Source organism: Micromys minutus, assembly GCF_963924665.1.
Source record: "Micromys minutus genome assembly, chromosome: X".
Classification (NCBI taxonomy): Eukaryota; Metazoa; Chordata; class Mammalia; order Rodentia; family Muridae; genus Micromys; species Micromys minutus.
Window position 1 is genome coordinate 39,169,801 of NC_137970.1, and position 9,726 is coordinate 39,179,526.

Genomic DNA, 9,726 nt, shown 5'->3' on the forward strand with positions numbered 1-9,726 from the left:
TTTTTCAGATTTTAACATAATTTTTACATAAAACTATATGAATATATTTTTTAGTCAGTACTTGATTTTTTTAAAGGTTTGATAGTATGCCTTGAAAACTTAATAGTTACAATGAGCATAAAGTGCATGTAAAACAAAATGTAACATGGAAATAGTTAAAGTTTTCTTGTTTTGTAAATATTTTTTTTTGTTTTGTTTTGTTTTCTTTATTTCTTGGACTTCATACAGTCTGTGAGTTGTTTCTGGGGGAGTGCAAGCCTCTGGGGTTAGCATCCCACTATCAGTGACTGCATATTATGTCTGTTCTTTTGTGACTGGGTTATCTCACTCAGGATGATATTCTCTAGATGCAGCCATTTTCTTAAGAATTTGGTTAAGTCATTGTTTCTGGTGGCTGAGTAGTATTCCATTGTGTATATGTACCACAATTTTTGTATCCATTCATCTTCTGAAGGACATCTGGGTTCCTTCCAACTTCTGGCTATTATAAATAGAGCCGCTATGAACATTGTGGTGCATATATCTTTGTTGTGTATTAAAGTGTCTCTGGGGTATATGCCCAAGCTTGTACTCTTATCCTATAGCAGGCTAAGACACAGGGGGAAACATTCTAAGAAATGTATTACTTTAGCACTATTAGATATTGCCAGAATTCAACTTTAAAGTAGCTATGAGACCTTTTATAATATTGTGTTTGGAATTCCCCACTCTTTGTATGTTTAGCTACATTTGTTTTAGCAGTATTTCACCACCATTTCCTGCTTATGATGAGGAAGAGATATTACAGACTTGGGTCAAATGTCAGACTATGCTAAAAGTATGACTAGCTGGGTCATGTGGTAGTTCTATTTAATTTTTTTTAATTTCCAAACTGCTTTTCACAATGACTCTGTAAATTTGTATCCTTCTAAAAGTGAGTAAGAGTTCTTTTCTCTCACCATCTTCTTGAACATCTACAAGGATTACAGATATCCTAACTTTCTTACTGTCGTATCTTAAGAGAAGTTTTATTTTTTTATCTTCATTATGTGTATGGATGCTGAACACTTTTTATTGGTTATTTTATTTATTTATATTTCAAATGTTGTACTCCTTCCAGGTTTTCCCTCCTCAAACACTCCATTCTATGTAAGCACAGAAATCCATGTTTGTAACCATGGTGCCTATGTAAAAGTTGAGTACAGTGGCATACAGATAGGTGCCCACAGTTCATTATTCAGCCAGTGTAGCATAGTCAGTGAGTCCCAGGTTTAGTGAGATATGCTATCTCATAAAATAAGATGGATGTGGTTGTGGAAGACACCCCATACTGACCGTCAAACTCCACAGGCATGTACACACAAGTGCATAGAGACAGGTACTACATTATAGATGCACACAAAAATATTGTTTAATTTTCAGTATATTCACATTTGGATGTTAAGTTTTGTTTTTTCCCCATTTACTTAGCACTTTCATAAATTGAACTCTTCTGAGTATCACAGTTCAAATCACTCATCCCTTCCTAAGATATATGACTAGTAGTGGATACACACACACACACACACACACACACACATACACACACACACACACACACATATATATAAAACCATATATACATATGTATACATATATATAATGAATATATATATTATATATAATGAATATATAAATCATATATTCAATAAAAATCTCCAAAGATATTTAGACAGATAAAAGTGAAAATCCCTTTAAAACTGATAAAACAAGATTTCATTATTAAAACTATGTTTCTAGGATAGTACAAAGAAATGAGGTACCAATGAAAGCCAAATTTTTTGTATATTAATATGGTATCAATGAACTAAAAAGACAGTTATATAGAAAACTCTATGATTTTTGATCATGTACAGTGGACTGAATTCAGGCACACTGTCCTACAATTTTTACCATAATGGTAAACTCTGGTTTTTCAATAAATTAGCATCCCAAAGTAATAATTCTCTTATTTTTCACTCTGTTTAACCCTCAAGTGCCTTTTCTACATTAATCCCCCTTCCCATTATTGAATAACCCTACCCGTGCTGCCATCTCATACTGGTGTACTTTGTTGCCATATATTGGTGCATTTACTGACATATTTGATTTTCTCTACATTTAAAGAGCATACTTTCTAAGATTAATTACTGGTCCAGCAAGAGTACATCATGAGCTTCAAATCAGGTTTATCAACAAGGGTATCTTGGGCAATCAGAGCATTAACATATATTCTCATAATTCAACTATTGCTTGTTGAGTGCCCAGAGTTGTTGCTAGACATTAAAATCTAAACACGATCTAAACACAATAGGGATATATTTCTACCCTTATATTGAGATCTTTTTGAGAAGCAGGTTTTTAATGGTGTATTTAATGCAGCATAGTAATTGATGGATAAAGCCATTTATAGGCAGTACAGATACTTAAAACTAGAATACTCAGAAATATCTTTAAGACATATTCTTTTGTCAATAAATATGGGATACATTCAGATAAAAATATGCATGATATATTTCAAAATACAGTTTTATTTTTCTATAAAAGTTTCTGAATATTTTGAAAGATGACTTATTTGCTAATTTTCATGAGCCTCTTCATACATCAATCAGTGTTTCACAACTTTTTCAGTTCTGCTTCTTCATCAGAGCACTTATGCTTCCTTCTTCAATATTTATGGTAATAGAGTGAGAATATCTCCTCTGTGCTAACAAAGAATGGTGCATGGTTCTCAGGTTTTCCACTTCCTATAACCAACCAATAACTTACAAAATCATCTCCTTAAGACTAAACATATTGGTTCATTATGTAAGTTTAGTAAGATGCATATTCAATATATATCCTAACTCATGGGGTTATAGAGAGTCCCAAGTCTCAAAACCTTGATTCAACAAGCTCCAGTTTGCTTTGGAAGACCTCAGAAGCTGAAGAGTTTGTACTATAGTTCTCGTTTTCATTTTCCAAGAGTCAACACACAGAATGAACCAATTTAAAATTCCCTCATCTCACTAATTAGCCTTTGTGACAAGAAAAATTTTTATTTCCTTTAGGAAAAAGGTATACATTTTTAATATACTAGACCATAAATTTAATGAATAATGACCAACAATAGCTTTAACCAGTACATCAATTGAAACGTTAAGATCACTGTAAAATCGTTCATTCAAACTCGAGCAATAATATTTGACATGTCTTAGAAACCTGCATTCCTGTCAAATTGGCACCTAAAATTAATTATCATATTGGCTCTGAGGGAAAACAGATAGCATTTCAATTTAATGTCATCCAGTCCTGAAGGAAAGCCCCTACAGGAAGACATCAGATAATATTTATAGCAACTTTCTAGTTGTGTGAGTAAGCTGTCTTGGAACCAGATCCTACAGGTCCAACCAATCTTTCAGTTAGCTGCAGCATGTTTCTTTTCCTGATAAGCCTGACTCTCTACTTACAATAATTATTTACCTTACCAGGCTTTGTTCTACTGACTTCCAGGAAATTTTGTAAATCAGGAGTTTGTAGCAAATCAATTAATCCCCATATATTTCTAGTGGGCTCTGGAAAGTGTGAAAATCAAGTGGCATATTTTGGGGGAGCAAGATGGATTCTTTGATTGACTTATAACAAGTGATTTGTCAGGCAAGATGTCTCACACCTGTAAAACTAGCACTCACAAAGTTGAGACAGGATGATCACTGTGACTATGAGGCCAGCCCTGGCATACAGTGCATCATGCCAGTGCATCTCTTTATTACAAAGATGGTAGAAATATACCAAATACTGCTATAGCTTGGGTATGTTTGTGTATGTGTGTGTGTGCATGTGTATGTGTATGCACCTTGGTGGAAACTAAACTTTATTTAAGAATTAAACAGAAAAACACAGATTATACTGAGCCATTTACAGTTGACAGAAATGCAATCATATGTTAATGACACAGTATGAATTATACTGCATAAAACTATAACATGGGTGGATGTTTTAATGAGATTTCTATATTTGTAACAATGCATAACATAGTCAGCACAAGGAAAGGAAGGCTTATTTTGACTCAGTTTTAGAAGTTTCAAGGTTTTGGCTCTGTTGCACTAGTCCTGTTAGCTAGATGTTATTTCATGGTAGTAGGATCATGGGCCGGAAACCCCTACAACTCATGTGAACAAGTAGCATACAAAAATAGGTAGAGGCTAAAACATCAACACTAAATTGCTTCTACTAAGTTTCTTTCAAATGTGTTTGCCACCTCCCAATAACACTACTGTGTAAGGACTAAACCTTCAGTGGATAGTCCTAATAGGATATTTCAACTCTAACATGTAGAACTAACTGTAATCGTTTCATTATCATTTCCTGTTGCCATTGCAGTGAGCTTTAGGGTACTTAGTATCTGCCCTGTAACACTGATCTGTCTGTCTCTGTCTCTCCCCCATTCTCACTTAATTTTTTTATTGATTCTTTGTGAATTTCACATCATACATCCCAATCCCATTCTTTGCCAGACCCTTCCTATATATTTTCATCCCTGCAATTTCTTCAACCTCACAAAGAAAACAAAAAAATAAAAAAGAAAATGTGGTACATTTACATAATAGAGTACTACTCAGCAATTAAAAACTATGACTTCATAAAATTCTTAGTCAAGTGATGGAACTAGAAAATATCACCCTGATTGAGGTAACTCAATCACAAAAGAACATATATAGTATGTACTCACTGATAAGTGAATATTAGCCTAGAACCTCAGAATACCCATAATACAGTTCAGAGACTATATGAAGTTCAAGAAGAAGGAAGACCAAAGTACAGATGCTTCAGTACTTCTCAGATAGGGGAACAAAAAATAACCACATGAGGAAACACAGAGACAAAGTCTGAAGCAGAATCTGAAGGAAAGGCCATCCAGAAACTGCCCCATCTGGTGATACATTCCATATAAAGACACCAAACCCACAAACTATCACTAATGCCAAGAAGGGCTCCTGGCAGATGTCTGATATGGATGTCTCCTGAGAGGCTATGCCAGAGCTTGGCAAATAAAGATGAGAATGCTTGCAGCTAACCATCAGACTGAGCACAGGGACCCCAATGGAGGAATTAGAGAAAGGACTGAAGGAGCTGAAGGGTTTTGCAACCCCATAGGAAGAACAACAATATCAGTCAACCAGATCTCCCAGAGCTCCCAGGGAATAAAACACCAACCAAAGGGTACACATGGAGTGGCTCATGGCTCCAGCTGTATATGTAGCTGAGGATTCTCCTATCTGGCATCGGTGGGAGGAAAGGCCATTGGTCTTGTGAAGGGTTGATGCCCCAGTGTAGGGGAATGCCAGGGTGATGAGGTGGGAGTAGGTGGGTAAGTAAGGGAGCACTCTCCCAGAAGCAGAGGAAGGGAGGATGGGATACAGGGTCTTAGATACTTCGTTGTTGTTCTATACTGCAGAGGCCCTGCAGCTTTGGATGGGAGGATCAGACCCTTCACTCACAGTGCTTCAGCCACTCATAGATTGGATTTTTGTGTGGGCCAACTCAGAACCCTGGATCTGGGACTAAATAGAAGCAGATTCAGTCACCCTACCCAACTGCCAAGTTTTCTTGCTCCCATACTACCAGGGTCAGCTGTTAGACGTGATCAGGCAAGCAGTGGACCAGCTTTCCTATCCTTGACTGGCTCTCCCATGACCTAGCAACCAAGGTCAGTGATACTATGGTGCCGAGGCTAGGTGTGGTGGGTGAGGGCCATAGAGCTGGGTTTAAACTAGAATGAGGCCATACAGTTAAGTTTATGGTAAGTGATTGGGAATAAAAAATATATAACTTGAAAGTTAATTTTGGACCTGTTTAATTTATGACATTTATGATAACAAAAGTTTAAACTTTGGATTATTATCCTTGTTTAAATTCATAAAAATAGAACTGGAGAAAACCTAGCCACAGCCATCGGGACTCAGAGCCTACATGCAGATGGCTGAGCACCCAGAAGCACCTCACAAGCACTCTCCCACCTGAGCCCCCTGTGAGCCTGGGACTCTTGAGGTGCAGGTATCATGGTGCTTTCTAGGAATGGTCTGTTCCAGCACAGAAAAAAGCCAGGTCACCTCCATCAGGAATCACGGCCTGCCTGTAGACTGCTGAGCACCCAGAAGAGCATCAGAAATGCTATTCCACCTGAGCCTACATACATAGAGGCGAATCACCACCATTAGAACTCACTGCCTACACACAAAGAGCCGAACACCCAGGGGCAATCTCCCTCCTGAGCCCACAGGCCTTCAGACCCACAGGAGAGACAAGCACCAGTGAGACACAAGATCAACTAGCATCACAGAAAACAAGATGGCAAGAGGAAGGCACAAGAACCTAAGCAATGAAAACCAAACCAACCTGGAAACATGGGCACCCAGTTCTCCCACCACAGCAAGTACTGGATTCCCCAACATACTATAAAAATAACATATGGTCCTAAAATCATACTACATGATGATGACAGAAGTCCTTGAGAAGAGCATGAATAATTCACTTAAATAGTTACAGGAGAAAAAAGTAGAAGCCCTTAAAGAAGAAACACAAAAATCACTAAAAGAACTACAGAAAATACCCAAACAGGTGAAGGAATTGAAAATGGAAATAGATATAATAAAGAAATTACAAAAAGATTACCCGGGAGATAGAAAACCTAAGAAAGGAATCAGGAGTCATAGATACAAGCATCACCAACATACTAAAAGAGATAGAAGAGAGGATCTCGGGGCAGAAGAAAACATAGAAAATCATAGACAAAACAGTCATAGAAAATGCAAAAACTAAATATCTCCTAAGCCAAAATGTCCAGGAGATGCAGGACACAATGAGAAGACTAACCTTAAGGATAATAGGTATAGAAAAAGGCAAAGAATATCAACTAAAAGGCACAGAAAAAATTTTTTCAACAAAGTCCTAGAAGAAACCTTCCCTACCCTTAAGAATGAGATGACCATAAATATACAAGAAGCCTACAGAACTCCAAATAGATTGGACCAGAAAATAAACTCTTCCTGGCACATAATAGTCAAAACACGAAATGTTCAAAACAAAAAAAGAATACTAAAATCAGTAAGGAAAAAAGAACACGTACCATATAAAGGCATACCAATAAGAATTACACCATACTTTTCAACGTAGACTAGTAAAGCTAGAAAATCCTGGACAGACAAACAGACTCTAAGAGCAAAAAAAAAATGCCAGCCCAGGTTACTATATCCAGCAAAACCCTCAATTACCATAGATGGAGAGAACAAGATATTCCAGGACAAAGCAAAATTTACATAATATCTGACCACAATCCAGCCATACAAAGAACAATAGAAGGAAAATCCAACACAAAGAGGGAAACTATACCCTAGGAAAAGAAAGAAAATAATCATGAAAGAAAACTAGAAGAAGAAAGACACACAGACATAATTCTACCTCTAACAAAAAAAAAAAAAAAAAAAAAAAATAACAGGAAACAACAATCACTACTCCTTAATACCTGTTAACATCAATGGACTCAGTTCTCCAGTAAAAAGACATAGATTATCAGACTGGATATGTAAACAGGATTGAACATTTTGCTGCATACAGAAAACTCATCTCAGAGACAAAGAAAGACACTAGCTCAAAGAAAAAAGCTGGAAAAAAAAAAAAACTTCCAAGGTAATGGTCTCAAGAAATGAGCTGGAGTAGCTATTCATATTTTGTTTTGTTTTGTTTTTTAGGGTATCATAATCTCAACATTTTATTTTTTTAATTTTATTGGATATTCTCTGTATTTACATTTCAAATGTTATACCCCCACTCTCCTTCCTCTTCCCCCTCAACTTGCTTCCATAAAGATGCTCCCTCTCCCAATCACGCTCTCAACCGCAGTGCCTTGGCTGATGATGATGTTGTTCTTCCCATTAGGATGCAAATCTTTCAGCTACTTCAGTCCTTTCTCTAGCTTATTCTAATATCGAAAAAAGAGATTTTCAACCAAAAATTATCAAAAAAAGATAAGGATGGACCCTTATTACTCATCACAGGAAAAATCTATCAAGATGAACTCTCAATCCTAAACATCTATGCTCCAAAAACAAGAGCACCCACATTCATAAAAGAAACTCTACTAAAGGTCAAAGCATACATTGTACCACACAAAATAATAGTGGAGACTTCAACACCACAGTCTCATCAATGGACAGATCATGGAAGCAGAAACTTAACAGAGACTGTAGAACTAACAAAGGTTATGAACCAATTGTAATTAACAGACATCCACAGAACCTTTCATCCTAATGCAAGAGAATGTACTTTCTTCTCAGCTCCTCACAGCACCTTGTCCAAAATTAACAAAACAAGCTTAAACACATATTAGAAGGTTGAAATACTCCCAAGCATCCTATCAGACCACCATGGACTAAGGCTGGTCTTTGACAACAACAAAGACAACAAAAAGCGAAGCTGAACAATGCTCTACTCAAACAAAACATGGTCAAGGAAGAAATAAAGAAATTAAGGATTTTGTAGAATTTAATGAAAATGAAGGCACAACGTACTCAAACCTATGGGATGCAATAAGAGCAGTACTGAGAGGAAAACTCATAGCTCTGAGTGCCTCCATAAAGAAACTGGAGAGAGCTTTTTCCTTTTGCCGCTGCGTCTGCAGCCATGAGTATGCTCAGGCTACAGAACAGGCTTGCCTCTAGTGTCCTCCGCTGTGGTAAAAAGAAGGTCTGGTTAGACCCCAATGAGACCAATGAAATCGCCAATGCCAATTCCCGTCAGCAGATCAGGAAGCTGATCAAAGATGGGCTGATCATCCGGAAACCTGTGACTGTCCATTCCCGGGCTCGCTGCTGGAAAAACACCTTGGCCCGACGGAAGGGCAGGCATATGGGCATAGGGAAGAGGAAGGGTACTGCGAATGCCCACATGCCCGAGAAGGTGATCTGGATGAGAAGGATGAGGATCCTGCGCCGGCTTCTCAGGAGATACTAGGAATCTAAGAAGATTGACCGCCATATGTATCACAGCCTGTACCTGAAGGTCAAAGGGAATGTATTGAAAAACAAGCAGATTCTCATGGAGCACATCCACAAACTGAAGGCAGACAAGGCCTGAAAGAAGCTACTGGCTGACCAGGCTGAGGCTGGTAGGTCTAAGACCAAGGAAGCACGAAAGCACCAGGAGGAGCGCCTCCAGGCCAAGAAGGAAGAGATCATCAAGACTCTATCCAAGGAGGAGGAGACCAAGAAATAAAGCTTCCCTTATGTCTGTACATAGTGGCCTGGTTGTGGCTTCACATGGATCAGTCGTTAAAATAAAACAAGCCTTAAAAAAATAAAAGAAACTGGAGAGAGCACATACTAGCAACTTGATGGCACATCTGAAAACTCTAGAACAAAAAGGAGCAGATACACCAAAGAGGAGTAGACGACAAGAAATAATCAAACTCAGAGCAGAAATCAACAAAGTAGAAACAAGAAGAACTATACAAAGAATCAATAAAACCAGGAGATGGTTCTTTGAGAAAATTAACAAGAGTGATAAACCCTTAGTCAGACTAACTAGAGGGCAAAGAGAGAATATCCAAATTAAAATCAGAAAGGAAAGTAGAGACTGAGGAAATTGAAGAAATCATCAGATCCTACTACAAAAGCCTGTACTCAACAAAGCTGGAAAATCTGGAAGAAATGGATAAATTTTAAGACAGATAGCAAATACCAAAGTTAAATG

At 37.5% G+C, this 9,726-nt stretch overlaps 1 pseudogene across 1 annotated transcript; it reads left to right on the forward strand.

Annotated features, from left to right (window-relative positions):
• The first annotated feature begins 8,643 nt into the window (after window positions 1-8,643).
• LOC308414439 (large ribosomal subunit protein eL19-like) lies at window positions 8,644-9,251 on the forward strand (annotated as a pseudogene). Its single transcript has one exon. The product of its transcript is annotated as a large ribosomal subunit protein eL19-like (transcript).
• The last annotated feature ends 475 nt before the right edge of the window (window positions 9,252-9,726 follow it).